Source organism: Triturus cristatus, chromosome 7, assembly GCF_964204655.1.
Source record: "Triturus cristatus chromosome 7, aTriCri1.1, whole genome shotgun sequence".
In the NCBI taxonomy this organism is placed as follows: domain Eukaryota; kingdom Metazoa; phylum Chordata; class Amphibia; order Caudata; family Salamandridae; genus Triturus; species Triturus cristatus.
The window spans coordinates 1,387,807,774-1,387,826,657 of NC_140590.1; positions in this window are offsets into that span (position 1 = coordinate 1,387,807,774).

Sequence of the window (18,884 nt, forward strand, 5' to 3'; positions counted from 1 at the left end):
TGCGCGGCCGTGGCATTGGAGTAAAAGTCTGCGACAATGACCAAGGACAAACATGGTGGAGGCGCGGCGAAACAGGGGCCAATTGATAAATTCACAGGCCCGGGCCTGGCGGGGACGGCCGTGGGGGGCTCCTATGCGGCGACGCCGGACAATGCTGCCCTCCTAGCAGCTATAACGCAGTCCCGAGATATGCTGGATGCCAAGATTGGGGCAGTAGGTTCGGAGGTGATGCTGCTGCGCCAGGATCTGCGCAATGCGGTTGCCCGCATCAGAGACTGAAACCAGGGTGTCGGGTGTGGAGGACGAGGTGGCGACGCTGAGGAAGCAGGTTGCGGCCTTGGAGTCGACCCAGTGGGGCCTGGCGGGCACGGTCGAGGACGCAGAAGGGCGGGCCCGCAGAAATAACTTGGGCTTTGTGGGGTTTCCGGAGGGCTGCGAGGGGAGCAACATGGAGCGCTTTCTTTCCCAATGGCTGGAGGGCTGGCTCTCGCCTGAATCGCTGTCCCGCTGCTTCGTGGTGGAGCGGGCGCACCGAGCACTTATCCAGAAGCCGCCGGTGGGGGCCCGTCCGCGGCCAGTCATTGCTAAAATCCTGAACTATCATGACAGGGATGTCATTCTCCGCCAAGTCAGAGAGAAGGAGCCTCTTCAGTTTGAAAACTCCTGTATCCTCGTCTTCCCAGACTACACGCGCATGGTCCAACAGCAGCGCCAGTCTTTCCTAGCGGCCAAGGCTCGGTTGCGAGAGCTTCATTTATCCTACGCTCTTCTCTATCCAGCTCGCCTGAGGGTTGTCTATGAGTCCCGAACATTGTTCTTTGAATCGCCGGAGGAAGTATTTAAATGGACGGATGAGACAGTAAAGCTGCATCCTCATACACCCCCTGGTAAGGAATCAGACTCATCCCAGAATGAGGCGGCGGGAAACATTTCAAAGAGACAATGGCGTTCCAGATCCCGCCGTCGCAATAAGTCCGGGGTGGCCCGGCATGGGGCTGGCCCAGAGGCTGGCCGTCCGCCGGCTGGGTCCTGAGGGCCCGGGAGCTCCCTGGGCTCAGGTATTATTTGTCTCTGCATCATGGACTAGCTGTGGGCTGCTTCATTCTCCTTTGTGCACGGGGTTGCCTTGGCCCCGGAGAATGACATGAAGGGCAGATACCACCGTGGCAGGTTGCGGGTGGGGATTCTGGGGTTTAGTTGTGGGGGCAAGTTGGGGATCCATTGGTTGGGAACTCCTGAGGTTCACGGTTGGGGACTTGGGATGTCTCTCACCGCGACAGGTACTTCAATGTTTGTGAGGTATGGGGTGGGGGGGTGGGGTTGGGGGGTATGTTGGGTAGTTGGGGGCTTAGATTAGGGGTTGACTGCACCTTTGTGCAGAGCTGGGCATGGGTAGGGACAGACGCCGGAGTCCTTTCGTTGCTATCATATCATGGTTATACCTCCCATGGCGGCAGATTCCCGGGGGTCTAGTGGGCGATTAGCCACAATAAAAGTGTTGAGCTGGAATGTCCGGGGCACCCTGGATAAGATCAAGAGGGGGGCGATCCTGCAGTACGCGAAGAGGGCCTCTGCGGATGTGCTGCTCCTACAGGAGACGCACCTGTTGGGGACGAAAGTGCTATGTCTCCAGCGCTATGGATACACACAAGTGTTCCATTCGGGGTTTGTTCAGGGTTACAGGGGTGTGGGTATATTGGTACATAAACGGGTTCCATTTACGCATCATCGGACTTGAGCAGACACACATGGGAGATATATCTTTGCTATGGGGCGGATAGGGGCGGAACAGGTGGTTTTTGGCAGTGTATACACCACCCCCCGTCCTGGACATTTGCTGAACAACTCATGGCGCACTGGGCAGACATCCCGGAGGTTCTGGGGATTATAGGGGGGGACTGGAACGATGTGATGGATCTCCCTAGGGACCGACAGTCAGGGGGCCGTGTCCGACGGGAGGGTGGACAGACGAAACTCAATGCGCTGGTCGGTGGCCTAGCATGGGTGGATGCCTGGCGGCGCTGCCACGGCACTGCCCGTGAATACGCATACCTCCTTCTCCCGCCTCGACTACATCTTCCTCTCTGGGGCCGCGGAGTCCCGGTTGGAGGCAGCGGAGATTCTTTCGCGAGGGCTATCGGACCATTCCCCGGTGTCTGCGGTCCTACGGATGGGGGCACGGGGCGGTCGATTCGTTGGCGGCTCTCGGTGTGGCACCTGTAACACTGTGACTATAGGGTGCATATGACTACGGCGGTAGATCAATACTTGTCACGGAATGTGGGATCCGTGTCCGGGGCGGACATGTTGTGGGAGGCGCTGAAGCCGACACTACACGGGGCGGATATTTCATACTGCGCAGTGGCCCGCCGTGAGCGCCGAGTGGGGCTGGTTCGGGCGGAGGCCGAGGTCGCGGAGCTGGAGCGTAAGGGCCGGGAGGATGGGGGCGAGATGTATCGCCAGCAGCTACTTTCCGCACAGCAGACATACGGATCTCTATTGCTTGACGAGGCACGCCAGGTTTGGCTAGCCACCAGGAGTCGAGTGTACCAATGGGGGGACAAGTCAGGTGCAATGCTACACAGGCTGTGTCAGGGGGTGTATCATACCCAGGACCTCCCGGGGATCGTGGACCCAGGGGGCATGCCTCTTGCGGATCCAGGTGCGCTCGCCAATAGCTTCGCTACATACTATGCAGGCCTATATAGTCCCTGCGAATGCCTCACGGAAGCAGAGGTAGAGCGGTTCCTGCATGATCACCCTATCACGGCTTTATCAGAGGCGGCAAGGACTGCATTGGATCTTCCGTTTACGGTGGAAGAATTTGGGGAGGCGCTGGGTGGCCTCAACCCGGGCAAGGCCCCGGGCCCGAATGTGTTCCGAGTGAGTTTTTCAAGAAGTATTTCCTTCAATTAGGTCCACATTATACGGCGGCGGTGGAGGAGGCCCGAGATTGTGGATTGTTACCCCAGGACTGGAGGCATGCCGAAATTGTGGTGTTCCACAAGCCGGGCAGACCCCCGGAGGAGCACGCCTCGTATCGTCCAATTTCCCTCCTCAATGTGGAGGCAAAAATTCTGGCGAAAGCTCTGGCCAATCGTCTCCTGCCATACATCACCTCGTTGGTCCACCCGGATCAGGCGGGCTTTATGCCCTCCCACGCTACGCGACATAACATTCGGCGGGCACATGTGGCGATCGCTGAAGTGCAGCGGTTGGGGGTTCCAGCAGCCCTGTTGTTGGCAGACATGGATCGGGCGTTCGACTCCCTTAGCTGGTGATATCTGTTCCTGCTGCTGCAACGCTTGAATTTTGGCCCACGGTTCATATCCTACGTGCGTCTTCTCTACACGGAGATTACGGCCTCGGTCAGGGTAGCGGGGGCGTCCTCAAAGACGTTCCCCGTACAGCGTGGAACATGCCAGGGGTGCCCCCTGTCCCCGTATCTGTTTGCCCGGGCCATGGAACCCTTGGCGGCTTGGGTGCGGATGGACGTGCAAATCTCCGGCTTTGAGTGGGAGAATGGACTGGCCGATCGCATAGCTCTCTATGCGGACAACATCCTCTTTTTTCTGACAGACCTTGACCGCACGGGGCCCCGGCTACTCCGCATTATGCAGATATTTGGTGAGACGTCGGGTCTCTTCTTGAACCCCCGGAAGTCTACCCTGTGGGTATTGGGGGGTCCGACTCAGTTGCAGGGGTGGGCGTCTCCGGTGCAGATGGCGGCGGGGGGGCTTCAGTATTTAGGGGTGTTCTTATCAACTACTCCGGCGGTTTCTTGGGAGCATAATGTGGTGCCCGTGTGGGAGCGTGTTTGCCAAGACATTAAATTGTGGACCCGCATGCCGCTCACCATATTCGGCCGGTCTGCGATTTTCAAGATGGTGGCCTTTCCCCGCCTTTTGTACCAGCTGCAGAATCATCCGTATATGATTCCACCGGGCTGGTTCCGTCGGGTGAACTCGACCCTGGGTCAGTTCCTGTTGGAGGGTGGGGTGGTTCGGGTGGCCCTGTGGACGTGCTTCCTCTCAACCTATGAAGGGGGGCTGGCTACGTCAGATCTGCTTTCCTATTATCAGGCCTCCCACCTGCTAGTTCTGAATGAGTGGTGGTATGGGGAAAGGGGGGACCCGGCATACGCAGTGGAGCGGCGGCTCATGGTCCCACACACACTACACACCCTGTTATACTCCGCCGCGCATCGGGTGCGCTTGCCACCGGCGACGCAGGTAATATTTCAGGTTTGGCGCCAGGCGCTGACACGATTTGGGTGGTGGAACATGCTCACGCGGGAAACCCCCCTGTGGCACAATGGGCGACTACCACAGATGGCGGCCCTGTCCGGGTTTGAGGGGTGGGATCGGATAGGCATCTCCACCATAGGCGATGTGGTGCGGGGATGCGCCTTGAAGTCCTTCCAGGATCTTCAACAAGAATTCAGCATGCCTCGGACACAGTTCTATAGATACCTCCAATTCCGTCATGCACTCTCCCCCAGCCTAGCGGGCTTAGACTCCATAGCTGAATTTAGCCCAGTGGAAGCGAAGCTCTTCATGGGGGACCTACAAGAGCGGAAAATCATCAAGATACACAGAACGCTTGTCATTCACAGCTCCCCCTCGCTCCAGCATCTCAAGGGGAAATGGGAGGATGACGTTGGGCCCCCTCGATGAGACGGACTGGACAGAGGCGCTGGCCTCGCCCCGGGGGGCAGCCATAGCTATTCAACTATGCCTCATTCAATTTAAATACTTGCACAGGGCTTATTTTACCCGTAGGAGGCTGTGGCGGGCGGGCCTGATCGTTTCTCCAGAGTGTCTCCGATGTGGGCGGGACGAGGGTTCCTTCTATCACACAGTATGGCTCTGTGGGTCATTATCTCGTTTTTGGAGAGGGGTGTTGTCTTGCCTATCCGAGGTGTTGGGTTGGGATCTTCCCGCAGACCCTAAGTTGACACTTCTGCACGTAATGGCCGATATTGGCGGCAATATATATAAGAGACATTTGCTGCTGTTGGGCCTTACACTGGCCAAGAGGGATATCGCCCGGGCATGGAAGGCTCCGGTAGCTCCCTCTCTGAACGTGTGGAAGAGGGGTCTGGACTTTAGCATGGGCTTGGAGCTCCCCATATTTGCAGCCAGGGGGTGTCCCCGTAAACATTATAAGATATGGAAGCGTTGGGCAGTCTACAGGGGTCTCCCCCTGGAGCCAGTTCCGAGGAGCGGGAGGAGGGGTCCATCTAGTTCCCCGGGGGTGAGGGGGCTCACAGTGGGACTGGGGTCAGAACTGTCTAGCCTATGCTCATACAGGATGTCGCTTGTTAGGTATGGTATGGTGCGGTCGGGGGGGATCCGGGAGTTGGTGGGGGGAGGGTTGGGGGTCTGTTTTTCCACTGAAGTGCATCTTCAAATATTCTACTAATGTAAAATGTCAATGACATCATGGTTGCAATGCTTTGGTAGGTACCTCTGGGACTACAGGGGCCTGCAATTTATGTGTTTGTTGACGAATAAAAACTATTTAAAAAAAAAAAGAATTACTTTTCAGAGTCAGTGCTGGTCTAAAAGATGCAGCACTGGGTTCTCCCTTGATAACAGGTGAGTAAATCGGAATTCATAGTTCGGCTGATTTTAGAGGAATATTTGTACGTTTCAAAAATGGACACTTCGAAACTTTTCTGGTGAAAACCACACAATGGATTCCTATGGAAGGAAATACAAGTTACTGGTAAGTACGCTTAGAATTACTTTTCAGGGTCATTGCTGGTCTAAAAGATGCAGCACTGGGTTCTCTCCAGATAACAGGTGAGTAAATCGGAATTCGTAGTTCGGCTGATTTTAGAGGAATATTTGTACATTTCAAAAATGGACACAGAAACTTTTCTGGTGAAAACCACACAATGGATTCCTATGGAAGGAAATACAAGTTACTGGTAAGTACGCTTAGAATTACTTTTCAGAGTCAGTGCTGGTCTAAAAGATGCAGCACTGGGTTCTCTCCAGATAACAGGTGAGTAAATCGGAATTCGTAGTTCGGCTGATTTTAGAGGAATATTTGTACGTTTCAAAAATGGACACTTCGAAACTTTTCTGGTGAAAACCACACAATGGATTCCTATGGAAGGAAATACAAGTTACTGGTAAGTACGCTTAGAATTACTTTTCAGGGTCAGTGCTGCGCTAAAAGATGCAGCACTGGGTTCTCTCCTGATAACAGGTGAGTAAATCGGAATTCGTAGTTCGGCTGATTTTAGAGGAATATTTTTACCATGGTGAAGAAAGGGGGCGGGGCCTGAGGTGACATGTGCAAACTCGCCCTGTGGCGCGTTTTAAGTTGGGGAATTAATTCCTCTTCAATCCAGAGGTCCCCTGGGGGCCAACTAGCCCACCAGGTACCTCCATTATACTCCAGGGAGCTGCGTTGCAGAGAGGTGTTCAGAGGCCACACCCCTTTTTACAACACTCTGCAACACAGGTCCGTGGTGCTTACTGGAGGTACCTTGTGGGAAAGTTGGCCCCTAGGGGACCTCTAGATTGAAGAGGAATTAATTCCCCAACTTAAAACACGCCACAGGGCGTGTTTGCACACATATCACCTCAGGCCCCGTCCCCTACCTTCACCATTGTGCAATCGCGCCCCGTGGTGTGTTTTAAGTTGGGGTATTAAGTCCCCTTGAATCCTGAGGTCCCCTGGCGGCCAACTAGCCCACCAGGTACCTCCAGTATGTGCCAGAGAGCTGCATTGCAGAGAGGTGTTCAGAGGACACGCCCCTTTTTTACAACACTCTGCAAAGCAGCTCCGTGGCCCTTACTGGAGGCACCTGGTGGGCTAGTTGGCAACTAGGGGACCTCTGGATTGAAGAAGGATGAATTCCCCAACTTAAAATGCACCACAGGGCGTGTTTGCACAGTATCATCTCAGGCCCCGCCCCCTACATTCACCACTGTGCAAACGCGCCCCATGGTGCGTTTTAAGTTGGGGAATTAAGTCCCCTTGAATCCTGAGGTCCCCTGACGGCCAACTAGGCCACCAGGTACCTCCTGTAAGCGCCACGGAGCTGCGTTGCAGAGAGGTGTAAAAAGGGGCGTGGCCTCATTACACCTCTCTGCAAGAAAGCCCCCTGGCGCATACTGGAGGTTACTGGTGGGCTAGTTGGCCCTCAGGGACCCCCAGTATTCAAGGGGAATTAGTTCCCCCTCTGCAAACGCGCCAGGGAGTGCGTTTGCAGAGTGGTGTAAGGAGGGGGCGTGGCCTACGGCCCGATTCCGGTCTGTTTTTTTACTTCTTCTTTTTTTTAGAAGGGGGGCTGTGTAAACTCTTTTTCCAGTTGTTTTGGCCCCAGGGACCCCATCCCCCAGGGCATGGCCCTTTTTAAAAAAAAAATTACATTTTTTATGGAGGGGTGCTGCGTAGCCCCCCTCCTCTGGCCACTTTAAGGGCCGGCCATTGTTTTTTTATTTATTTTTTTTACTTAAATTTTAATTTTTTAATTGGGGAGAGGGGCCGCGTGGCCCCCCTCCCAGGCCACTTATGGCCCCGGGGACCCCATCCCCTGGGGCCTGGCTTCCGTTGGGGGCTGTGGGGGGGTCCCCAATCCTCCACGGTCCCAGCCGGCTCCCCATGTCCTGCGGGAACCGGCATTGCTTTTCCACCTGGGGAGCAGCTAACATGCTGCTCCCCATGTGGAAAAGCAATCAGCTTTGCTTCATTGAAGCGAGAGCAGGTTTCCCTGCTCTCGCTTCAATGAAGCAAAGCAGTTTGCAATGACAGCCCTGTCATTGCAAACAACAGTGTCCCGGAGGTGGGTACCCCGGGACACTGCAGGAGCCGGCCCTGGGGGGTGGTGGTCCCCAGGGCCTATTCAAGGCTCCAGGGGGGGCCGCATGCCCCCCCCCACATTGAAAAGTTGGCGATCCCCGGGGCTGGGGGGGCCTGAGAGCCCTTCATCCCAAATTATTTCAAGCCCCGGGGGTGGCAGTCCCCAGGGCTGGGGGTGCTGCGCGCCCCCCCACCCATTCTCAAGAAGCCCCGGGGGTGGTGGTCCCCGGGGCTGGGGGGCCATGAGCCCCCCGCCGATACTATCTTGGTGCTCCGGGGGGTGGTGGTCCCCGGGGCAGTGTGGGGGGGATTGGGACCCCCCACACTCATTTTTTTTAATCTGCCCCCGGCATTTGGCCTCCCCCGGGGGCCAATTACCAAAGAAGCCCGGGAGCCCCGCACTTCTTTTTTTTTTATTTTTGGCCGAAATTCGCAGTGGGTGTGCGAATCTCCCCGATTTTTTTTTTTTTTAAATGCTTTTTTTGGCCCTGGGGGTCCTTGTGGGACCCCCTGAGCAGGCCTAGGGGGTCAGGGTGTTTCTACCCTGCCCCCTTTTTGCATTTTTCGCATTTGTTTTTTAGGTTTCTTGTACCTCGGTTCTACCGAGGCACAAGATGGCTGCCAACACTTCCTGATCTGGAGTGTTGATAGCCAATTAGAATACAGCGTGTGCACGGCAGGGTGCGTGCTGGGTGCGGGGAGGGTGCGCGGATCCTCCGAGGCCATAGATATATCTATCTTTTTAACTCTAATTTTCTCAGGAACTACTGAACAGATTTACACCATTTAAGCAAAAGGCACAAGTGTGAACTGAGGACTACCTCTTTGCCAAATATGGTGTAAATTCATTCAGCAGTTCAGGCTGTAGCTGCGTCAACAGGTCCTATGGGAAAATGCATGGGGAAAACGCGTTTTGGGACCTCCCTTTTTTCCCAGCCCCCGCTTGACGAATCACCGTGAAAATTTCAGGATAGGAGCAGACCGGAGCTGGCCAAAAGTTTGGAAAATTTTGCGAAGATTCGTCAATCGGCGGCAATGTTATTCCAAATAGAATGTTGCACATTTCCTATGGAAAATAGGTCCTAACTATATCTACCTACTGGCGACCGCAAACCTCAGAAGTGCCAGGATCCAGCTGCCAGGTGCGCGTCAGGGTCTGAAGGAACCCTAATTTATTTTCTTTTGCACCAATTGCAGAAACTCTGCACAACACGCACTCCATCCAGAATAAAGTTGTGTAGATGCCGAAATGCGTGGGGTTTGTTTGGCTACAGAATAAACTCACTCTGGAACATTAGTTGAACTCTTCATGCTTTATTCTGGACCGAGTGCGTGTTGTGCAGAGTTTCTGCAATTGTCAGAATAGAAAAATATATATATATATTCCTTTCAACGTGTTTTTGCTGACTGGTGCCACACACCCGAGCTGGGGCATTTACCAGTATTAATGAGGTAAATATTGCACACAGCATGATGATTTCAAAAATTGATGATAAATTAAGTACTGCTGAAGAATGTTAAGAAATGTTCTATCATGCTGGAATGGTATTGTAATAATTAAATAAGTATTGGTAGACAAGTTGTGAAAACATTGCAAAGATGAAAGACTCTGATAATATTGTCAACTATCAGTCTGTTCTCATTATCTATGATTTCATGTCACGTTTGGAAATGAACAAAAGATTGGCTGTAATGGCACCTCGATATCGGAAAACAAGGCTGGTAACAGCCAAAACGCGTTTGATGGTGGACAGACATTGATAAAATCATGACTAACGACACGCAGCATCGTCATCCTTGCTGAGGAGGAAATCTGAGCATATATAAAGATTTATGTACATATATGTAAATACATTATTTACTGTCGGTCGCCAGTAGATAGTTATAGTTAGGACCGTGTTTCCATAGGAAATCTCAAAATTCTATTTTGAATAACTTTGGCGCCGGTTGACGAATCCTCACGAAATTTTCAAAACTAATGGGGCGCTCCGCTCAGCTCCTACCCTAAAAATCTCGGGGGATTCGTCAAGCGGGGGCCGAGAAAAAAGGGGGTCCCAAAACGCGTTTTCCCCATGCATTTTCCCATAGGACCTTTAGTCGAAGGTACAGCCCGAACGGCTGAACAGAATTACTTGAAATTTGGCAAAGAGGTAGTCCTCAGATCAGGGATGTGCCTTTTGCATATATGGAGTCAATCTGTGCAGTAGTTTCTGAGAAAATTGCAGTTAAAGTACATAAATATCTATAGCCGCGCACCGTGCGCGCACCCTAATGTGCGCGAGAGTAATTCTGATTGGTGGTTACATGTCAGTCAACGTTCGAATCGGTCGAAATCAGGAAGTGTCGGCTGCCATTTTGTTTGTTTTGAGTGCGAGAGTGAAAAAGGAAGGTGGCGAACGTGAAAAGGGGGCAGGGTAGAGAGTTCCCGACCCCCTAGCTTTTGTCAGGAGGTCCCTGAAGGACCCCGAAGGCAGAATTTATTTATTTATTTTTAAATCGCGGGGTGCGCGCACGGTGCGCGCAGCATGTGCGCACGGTGAAAAACCGTTAAAAAAAAATAATTAATACGTAGTTTATTGTAAAATAAATATATATAAAAAATATTATAATAAATACATAACTTAGCATTTAAAAAAACATACAAATTCACTGAAAAAACCATAGGTTTCACACACGTTATAGTTAGGAATTAGCATTTATAAAACCTTGCAAATTCACTTAAAAAACCATAGGTTTCACACATGTTATAGTAAGGTGGACATTGAAATTCCCCCGTTATAGTTAGTTCAGATAACTATAACTCGCGCGACCGCCACTCTATCAAAAGGATGATGTCATCAGTGATGTCATGAGTGATGCCACTGACCATGTCATGAGTGATGTAATATGCGACGTCATGAGCAGTGGATTGCGGGCGCGCGAGTTATAGTTATCTGAACTAACTATAACGGGGGAATTTCATTGGTTTTTTACGAGTGAAATGTCCACCTAACTATAACATGTGTGAAACTTATGGTTTTTTAAATGAATTTATATAATTTATATATATATATATATCTCCCTCTGGTGACCCAATGCAGGTCTTTGACTTTGAGAAGAATTTTGATTAATGCGCTGTGAGGTATGGAATGGATGAAATGCGCACAGAGTAGTGTTTGTTTTATTTTCTATCATTTGGATTAATTTTCTTTTTACGCATTCGATCAGGGTATCACTATTACTTGGTTTGAGACCGCTGACTTTAGGAATTAATTACACCGAAAAGGAGAGATTCTGTCACTTGGCGATTGTTGAGAATCAGAGCATTATGTTTGCAGACAATCTGTATTTTTGCTTTCTTGAGATGTGATTTATACAGCACAAGTATGGGGCACTTGTCAGAATCATGTTGACTGTGAACTACTTAACATGATTTTCCGTAAACCTGTGCTTCAATCATGATTTTAATTCATTTTGAAATTCATTTAGAAATATTTATGAATGAATACCAATTGACTTTGAATATGGTGATATAGTCTGTTTTCTCTCCAGGGAATGTACCATGTATACCACACTTTTTTCCGCTAGTCTGTCTTTCATTTTTATCTATGTTTATTCACTGTTTTCTTAGAAAATAGAGCACTTCCATGTGTGGTCAGTGACTCTGACAAAGACAGTTCAGGTCGAAATGTGTCAGTCAAAGTAAAAACGTTATTTTCACAAAACCCTGAAGTGCGGTTCTTTCTTTGAGCAGCAGTGCAAGGCTTTGTATATATATATAAATATTTAAAGTACTTGTAACATTATATATGTGTGTGTGTATATATATTACCTACTGGCGGTCGCCAGTAGGTAGTTATAGTTAGGACCTATTTTCCATAGGAAATCCGCAACATTCTATTTGGAATAACTTTGGCACCCGTTGACGAACCTTCGCGAAAGTTTCAAAACTTTTGGCCAGCTCCGGTCCGCTCCTATCCTGAAAGTCTCGTGTTGATTCGTGTAGCGGGGGCTGAGAAAAAAGGGGTCCCAAAACGTGTTTTCCCCATGCAATTTCCCATAGGACCTTTAGCTGCAGCTACAGCCCGAACTGCTGAACGGAATTACATCAAATTTGGCAGAAAGGTAGACCTTGGTTCAGTCGTGCCTTTCGCTTAAATGGTGTAAATCAGTTCAGTAGTTCTTGAGAAAATCAAAATCAAAATCACATATTTATCTGGGCGGAGCCTAACCACACATCTCATCGTGAGATCTGATTGGCTGTCAGTACTTCATCCAAGAAGTGTTGGCAGCCATCTAGGGACCAATATACATGATAGCACCTCATTAAAAAGCATTGCAGTTAATAGAAGGTTTTAAGACTTTAGTTACATTATAAATCATTTGTTGATGGTACCATACTCATTTTCAGATATCATCATCATAGTCTTTATTCGAAAATTCAAATTTCATAAAAGACACAAGTATCACAAAAATACAAGTACAATAAAAGCACCCTAATGGATGCAAGGAACCATAAAATACATCATATAATAAATATTAAAATATGAATATAAAAAGAGATTAAACAGTAATTCAGATGACTAGATGGTGGGATAACATATATAAATACAAAAAGATAAAACAGCAAGAGTACACCCTGGCCCTACCGTACAAGGCTCACTTGAGAACTAGCAGAGTGAGCGTACCGATTTATTCCTTAAATTCCATGCCCAGCCCAAATATTTGGCAAGACTAATAGAAATAATCGGAAGGGTATTAGTACGTGAGATCCTTAGGGCCGCAAGACTACTCCTTGTGCCCAAAACCCTACGCAATGGGGACAACCAGATACGCCTAGGGTCAATATAGACGGGGCAGACAAACAGAAAATGGCCAATTGATTCAGACTGCATGCCACATGCGGGGCATGTATCATTACCAGCACTCGACCACCTACTTGTAAGGGACCTGAGTGGCAAGGAACCTACTCGTAGCTGAAAATATAATTTCCTGTCACTTGGTTTAGTAATCAAGTCCCAGTAGGTTTCTAGGGCTGGAGTAACCTTTATCTCTAAGAACCAGTTAGTCATCCAAGAACGGTTGACTTGGCTCCAGGTCTTATAATCAATATGTTCCCAATATAACATTTTCAAAGAGCTCTTTGAGGGGAATATCGTTGTCATTGGATCATTCCACAACCCCACCAAGCCCAGGTCTACGAGGGCCGCACGTATCTTCCTCAGCCAACCAACCTTATGAAAAGTATCAGACTTGATGACATCCAAGAGCCCCCTGGCATAAGACGAGAGCTCCGGAGTAGTCCACAACCTCCGCCAGTATAAAACCGGACGGAGATTGGCTAGTTCCAGGATAGCTCTCCTACCTAGATCATATCTTAAAGGGACCAAGGGAGTACTCTGGGGAAGGCCTGTAATAGTACGTAAGAATTTATTTTCAACTACCATTAATGGGCTCAACGAGTCAAGACCCCATAGCTCAGCCCCATACAAGACAGAGCTTAGAGCCTTTGCCTCATAAACTTGGAGAACAGGTTTAATCGGCTTGGTGAGAGAGGTTTTGAACTCGTTGAGTAAGACCTAAGTAATCTGCCGAAATTTCAGGGAGGTTGTCATGATATGCTTGCTCCACTTGTTGTCATTAGATATGTGCATACCAAGATATATAAAACTATTGACCTCCTCTAGTGGCTGAGCATTCATGAAAAACTTCCTCGCTCTATAACTAGAAGGTGGATTAAAAACCATGAGTTTGGTCTTAGACACATTTACTTCTAGACCCTGGGCTAAACAAAAATCGTCAAAGACAGACAGGGCTCTTTGCAGACCACTTGGCGTTTTTGACACAATAAGAGTGTCGTCCGCAAACATCAATATTGGGGTAACTATCCCTGCCAGCTTGGGAGCATCTGTATGAACACTGAGCATAAGATCTACAATCCCGTTTATATACAAAGAGAAGAGCGTCGGAGCCATAGTACAGCCTTGGCGTACACCACGCTCAACTGGGAACTCAGGAGTAACATCATTAAAACCTCCCCATTGAACTTTAGCAAAATTGGACTCGTGTAGTCTCATAACCAGAGTCAGGACTTCCGGGGAAAGTCCCAACTTTGCTAAGACAAGCCACAGCCTAGAGCGTGGGACTAGGTCAAAGGCAGCTCTTAAGTCGACAAAAGCAACAAAGAGACTGCCTTTCCCCAGAGCCACAACCTTCCAATATAATTGGATAAAGCGAAAGACCTGGTCCACTGTGCTGATGGATCTACGAAAGCCAGCTTGAAATGTAGATAAAACCCCGTTGTCCTCTTCCCAATCTAATATTAGATTCAAGACCATCCTCCCAATGATCTTCTGAATGGTGTCTATCAGACTAATGGGTCTGTAGTTAGACGGGAGAGCCTTATTGCATTTTTTAAAAACTGGAATAATAATAGCGCCCCCCCACGATTTTGGTACAGGGGCACCTTCAGCCACCGCGTTGGCCACTAGTGCAATGTACTTGCTCCAACAGGTTCTATTCTGGAGAAAGACATCAGACGGAACTCCGTCAGATCCAGGTGCACTTCCGGTAGCTACTGAGGCCAATGCTATTAAGGCATCTTTAGGACTGAAAGGGCCTTTGCTGTAAAAAACTTATGAGATTGTTACAGAAGGAATATGTGAAAGGCTACAGGCATACTGGGGCTTAAAATACTTAAGCCACTCGTCCTGGGCCACATAATTTAGAGGAATATCAGGCTGGCCACCCCTATTCCATTTAATAATATTCCAAAACCTTCTAGGATCATTCCCATAACTGGCTCCCTTCAGATCTTGCCAAAAGAGCTCATCCCAATTCTTTTTGGCTTGCACAAGGCATTTTTTGTAAGCCTGCCTTGCCAACTGGATGTAAGTCCTATTGCTACTTGAAAGAGCAGCAGATAGATTCGATCTAGCATTTCTACATTCCCTGTCGTACCAACGGAGCCGCCTAGGAGGGTACTTTTTATTTTTAGTGACTGACTTCAGAAAATGTCCCTTTAATCCTTCAAAGAATAACTCATGTATGCCGGTTACTTGGGTCAAACCTTCGTCGGTTGCCAGTATGCCCTCTAGATGCAAAATAGCTCCGGCCAAGTCGGCTTCTATTTTTGCTATGGACATGTCGTTAGTCACCACCTCCCGCCACCTAAGCCTGTGCATATTATTAGAGGAGACAACTACAGGCGGGTGGAGTTCAATTACACCAGCTACAGAAGAGGTACCACTCCACCACTGGTGTGTGACACAAATGGGATTATGATCGCTCTCGACTCTGGGTTCCACCACCATATCTTTGATGGAATGCCATAAATTATTACAGCAGAGGACATCATCTATCCTACTTTTGGAGCGACCATTATCAAAAGTATTAGCACCCAACTTATCACCCTGGGTTCTGCCATTCAAAGCCCTAAGACCATGCTCATAACAAAGAGAATTTATCTGAACTATGACCTCGGACCAACGTTTAATTGGGGGGAGAGCCAAAGCTGGAATATCCCACTGACGATCCTCCTCAGGATCAAGACCCCATTCCGAATCCAAAGCTAAAAGGGGTTCAAACGTAACATTAAAATCTCCTGCGATAATCGTACCCTCCTTACTACCATAGGTATCCATAAGAGAATCCAAGGTAGCCAACACTTGCGACCTTTTCCCCTTTGTCCCTCTGAGATAAAGGTTGTAAATAACCAAATCCTGCATAGAAACCAAAGGCAACCTAATTATTTGAATGTCTAAGGACCCAGTCTGCAACTCACTGGCCTTAGGGAATAGAGCCTGACGAGCACAAATAGTTAGGCCACCCATAGGGCGGCCTATAGGGCCCTTGGATGCTGGAATATGGAAATTTAAATAGCCTGGCAAAAACAAAGGCTCAACCGACCAAGTCTCTTGGAATAAACAGACGTCAAAGTTACCTATGAACTCTATCCATACGGGAGAGTCCATCTTCGCCTTGAGGCCAGCAACATTCCAGGAAATCAGGGAACCAAACCTGAATCCTAATGCCCTAATCTGGGTGTCAAGACAAGGTATGGCTACCTGGGGACTCAAAGATTGGGTGGGCAAATTTAGGACCTTTTCCCCAGAAGGGGAGGGGGTGCTAGACTGAACCTGAAAAGAGACATCAGGGTACGCCTGAGGCACATCAGCAATAAAGGAAGCTCCCCCAGTAACGGATACACTAAGATGAACTACCTCCGGTCAATCTATATCGTTCAAGTTACACACACCGCTATGGCCATTATTAGTCAAAACAGGGGTTACATGATTAAATCCTCTCCCCATCCAGGCGTGGCCCCTCCTATCCTCACGGGTAGTAAATTGCATATAGAAAAAATGTAAATCATGCACCTGGATCCCCGAATGAGACCAAGAAGGAACATGGTCACATATGAAGCTAGCAACACGGCTATCTGTAAAGTTAATGATAATAGTATCACCCGAAACATCTTTGGGTCGTGATCCTACCCAGCTAACCCTTCTGACAAACAGAATTTTCCCATCCATATTATAGGGAATAGGCGTGTTCTTGTTTAGCCAGTGGGTCACTTTGTTCTTAAGTTCTTCAAAGGATTCAGGTTTTGAACTTTTTAATTCGGGGACACCAGTTAATACCACAACATAGGGAAGAGACTGGGGAGGAAGTTGAATATGGGCCAGGGAAGAACGAGAAGTGTTTTCAGTGGGACCAGTTTGTGTATCAACCTCAGTGTAATCGACTTCTGGATCGACAGTTGTCTGAGAGGCCTTCTTGGTAGGGGCGCGATTTTTGCTCCTAGGTTTTAAGGGACCAGAGCCAGGACTAACAGGAGTTGACATTAGCGGTATACCAGAAGGAACAGGAGCAGTAGGTGGTGGGGCGACTAAAGGTGTAGAGCTACAGTTATCGCTTACTTTAGCAGTATGTTTAACTACATTCTTTAAAGAACAAAAATTATCAAGAATTGTCTGCTCTAGGTTGTCAACTTTATCACTAACCAATTTAATTCTTTCCATACTCATTTTAGGAATTGTGGTGTGCTCTAAGGTGATTTTACCATGTGAAAAAGCCTTCTGCTGTGATATCATGAATCATGTTTGAGAGAAAATTATTTTTTCATGCTTTCCCCACAGAGGTTTGGAAGGTAATCTATAAGCTAAACTGAGAGCATATTTTCTGTAAATTCACATTATATTTCTCAGTCATGTATAAATGAAGTCTGACATTCTCAGTAAAACATGTACATCCAACAAGGGCAGAGCCTGTCAGTTGAATTCTTTGTGTTCTACTGCAGCTTCCCAGAGTGTTCTAAAGAACAACTAGAGCGCTAACAGTCCTACTTATGACAAACGTATTGCACACCTGAAGCCATCTTGATTGGAATAAAGTGGTAACACATAAAACATTTAATTTAAAAAGGAACAAAATGAGGGGGTTCATTTTGCCATAGAACGTATGATTAGTGCTGCAGAAAGAAAAATTAGGGCACATTTTGAGTGACTTCTCAAATCCTCTTCTATTTCATAAAAAAATTCTGACATGCAGACTGAAACATGCACTTTCAATACCAGCAGCAGACTTCCCTGGTGAGCAGTAGCTTTACTACAGTGATCTAATGAGCAACTAGAGTGCTAACATTCTGAATTTATGGCAAATGTGTGACACATCTGAATGCCTTCTTGATGGAATCAAAGTAAAAAACTGAATGTATTTCCTACTGAGGAGACTGTAGTAAATGAGGAAATTAGGAAACTTCATAACAAATTAATCTCCCAAGATGGCCACCAGAGACAAAAGAGCCCAAATGTAGCACAAATATCACCCAGATGTAGCCCAAGTATAGCCCAATGACAGAATGTCCCAGAGTGTTCTAACGAACAACTAGAGCGCTAACAGTCTTACTTATGACAAAAGTATGGCACACCTAAAGCCATCTTGATTGGAATAAAGTGGTAACACTTAAAACATTTAATTTGCAAAGGAACAAAATGAGGGGGCTCATTTTGCCATAGAAATTATGATTAGTGCTGCAGAAAGAAAACTTAGGGCACATTTTGACTTCTCAAATCCTCTTCTATTTCATAAAAATATTCTAACATGCAGACTGAAACATGCACTTTGAATACCAGCAGCAGACTTCCCTGGTGAGCAGTAGCTTTACTACAGTGATCTAATGAGCAACTAGTGTGCTAACTTTCAGAATTTATGGCAAATGTGTGACATATCTGAATACCTTCTTGATGGAATCAAAGTAAAAAACTGAAAGCACTTCCTACTGAGGAGACTGCAGTAAATGAGGAAATTAGGAAACTTCATAACAAATAAATCTCCCAAGATGGCCACCAGAGACAAAAGAGCCCAAATACAGCACAAATATCACCCAGATGTAGCCCACATGTAGCCCAATGACAGAAGTGTGCAAAACACTTATTTTTTGTGTTTTTGCGGTTTTATATAGTGCACACTTGTCAGGTATTGGAGTGCTTTACATGAGCATTGGTTACATCACACAATATCAAATTCGTTTGGTTGTAGACATGGGGAGATTAAGTGATTTGACCAGAATCACAGAATGTTGAGCTGAAGCAGAAACTCCAACCTGGTTCCACAGTTGCAAAGTCTGCAGCTCTGGAAGTAACACCACATCCTCTCCCCTAAGTGCAACATTTAATTAAGTGGTCAACTGGATAAAAAAACATAAAGATAACAAATAATTCAAAAGTGCTTTGTCGCTATTTGAAAACTCAGAAAATATGTCCTCATTTTAGTTTTTTAGAGCACTAACCATAATTTTGATGCAAATAAGACCCTCTCATATATGTAATTTCTAAAGGAAATGCTCTAGGTATTACAGCTATTTTGCCCCTAGGGACCCTCAGGATTCAAGGGGACTTAATCTCCCAACTTAAAACGTCCACAGGGCGTGTTTACACAGTGGGGAATAGAGGGGACAGGGCCTGAGGTGACGTGTGCAAACACGCCCTATGGTGCGTTTTAAGTTGGGGAAATAATTCCTCTTCAATCCTGAGGGCCCCTGGGGGCTAACTAGCCCACCAGGTGCTTCCAGTAAGCGCCAC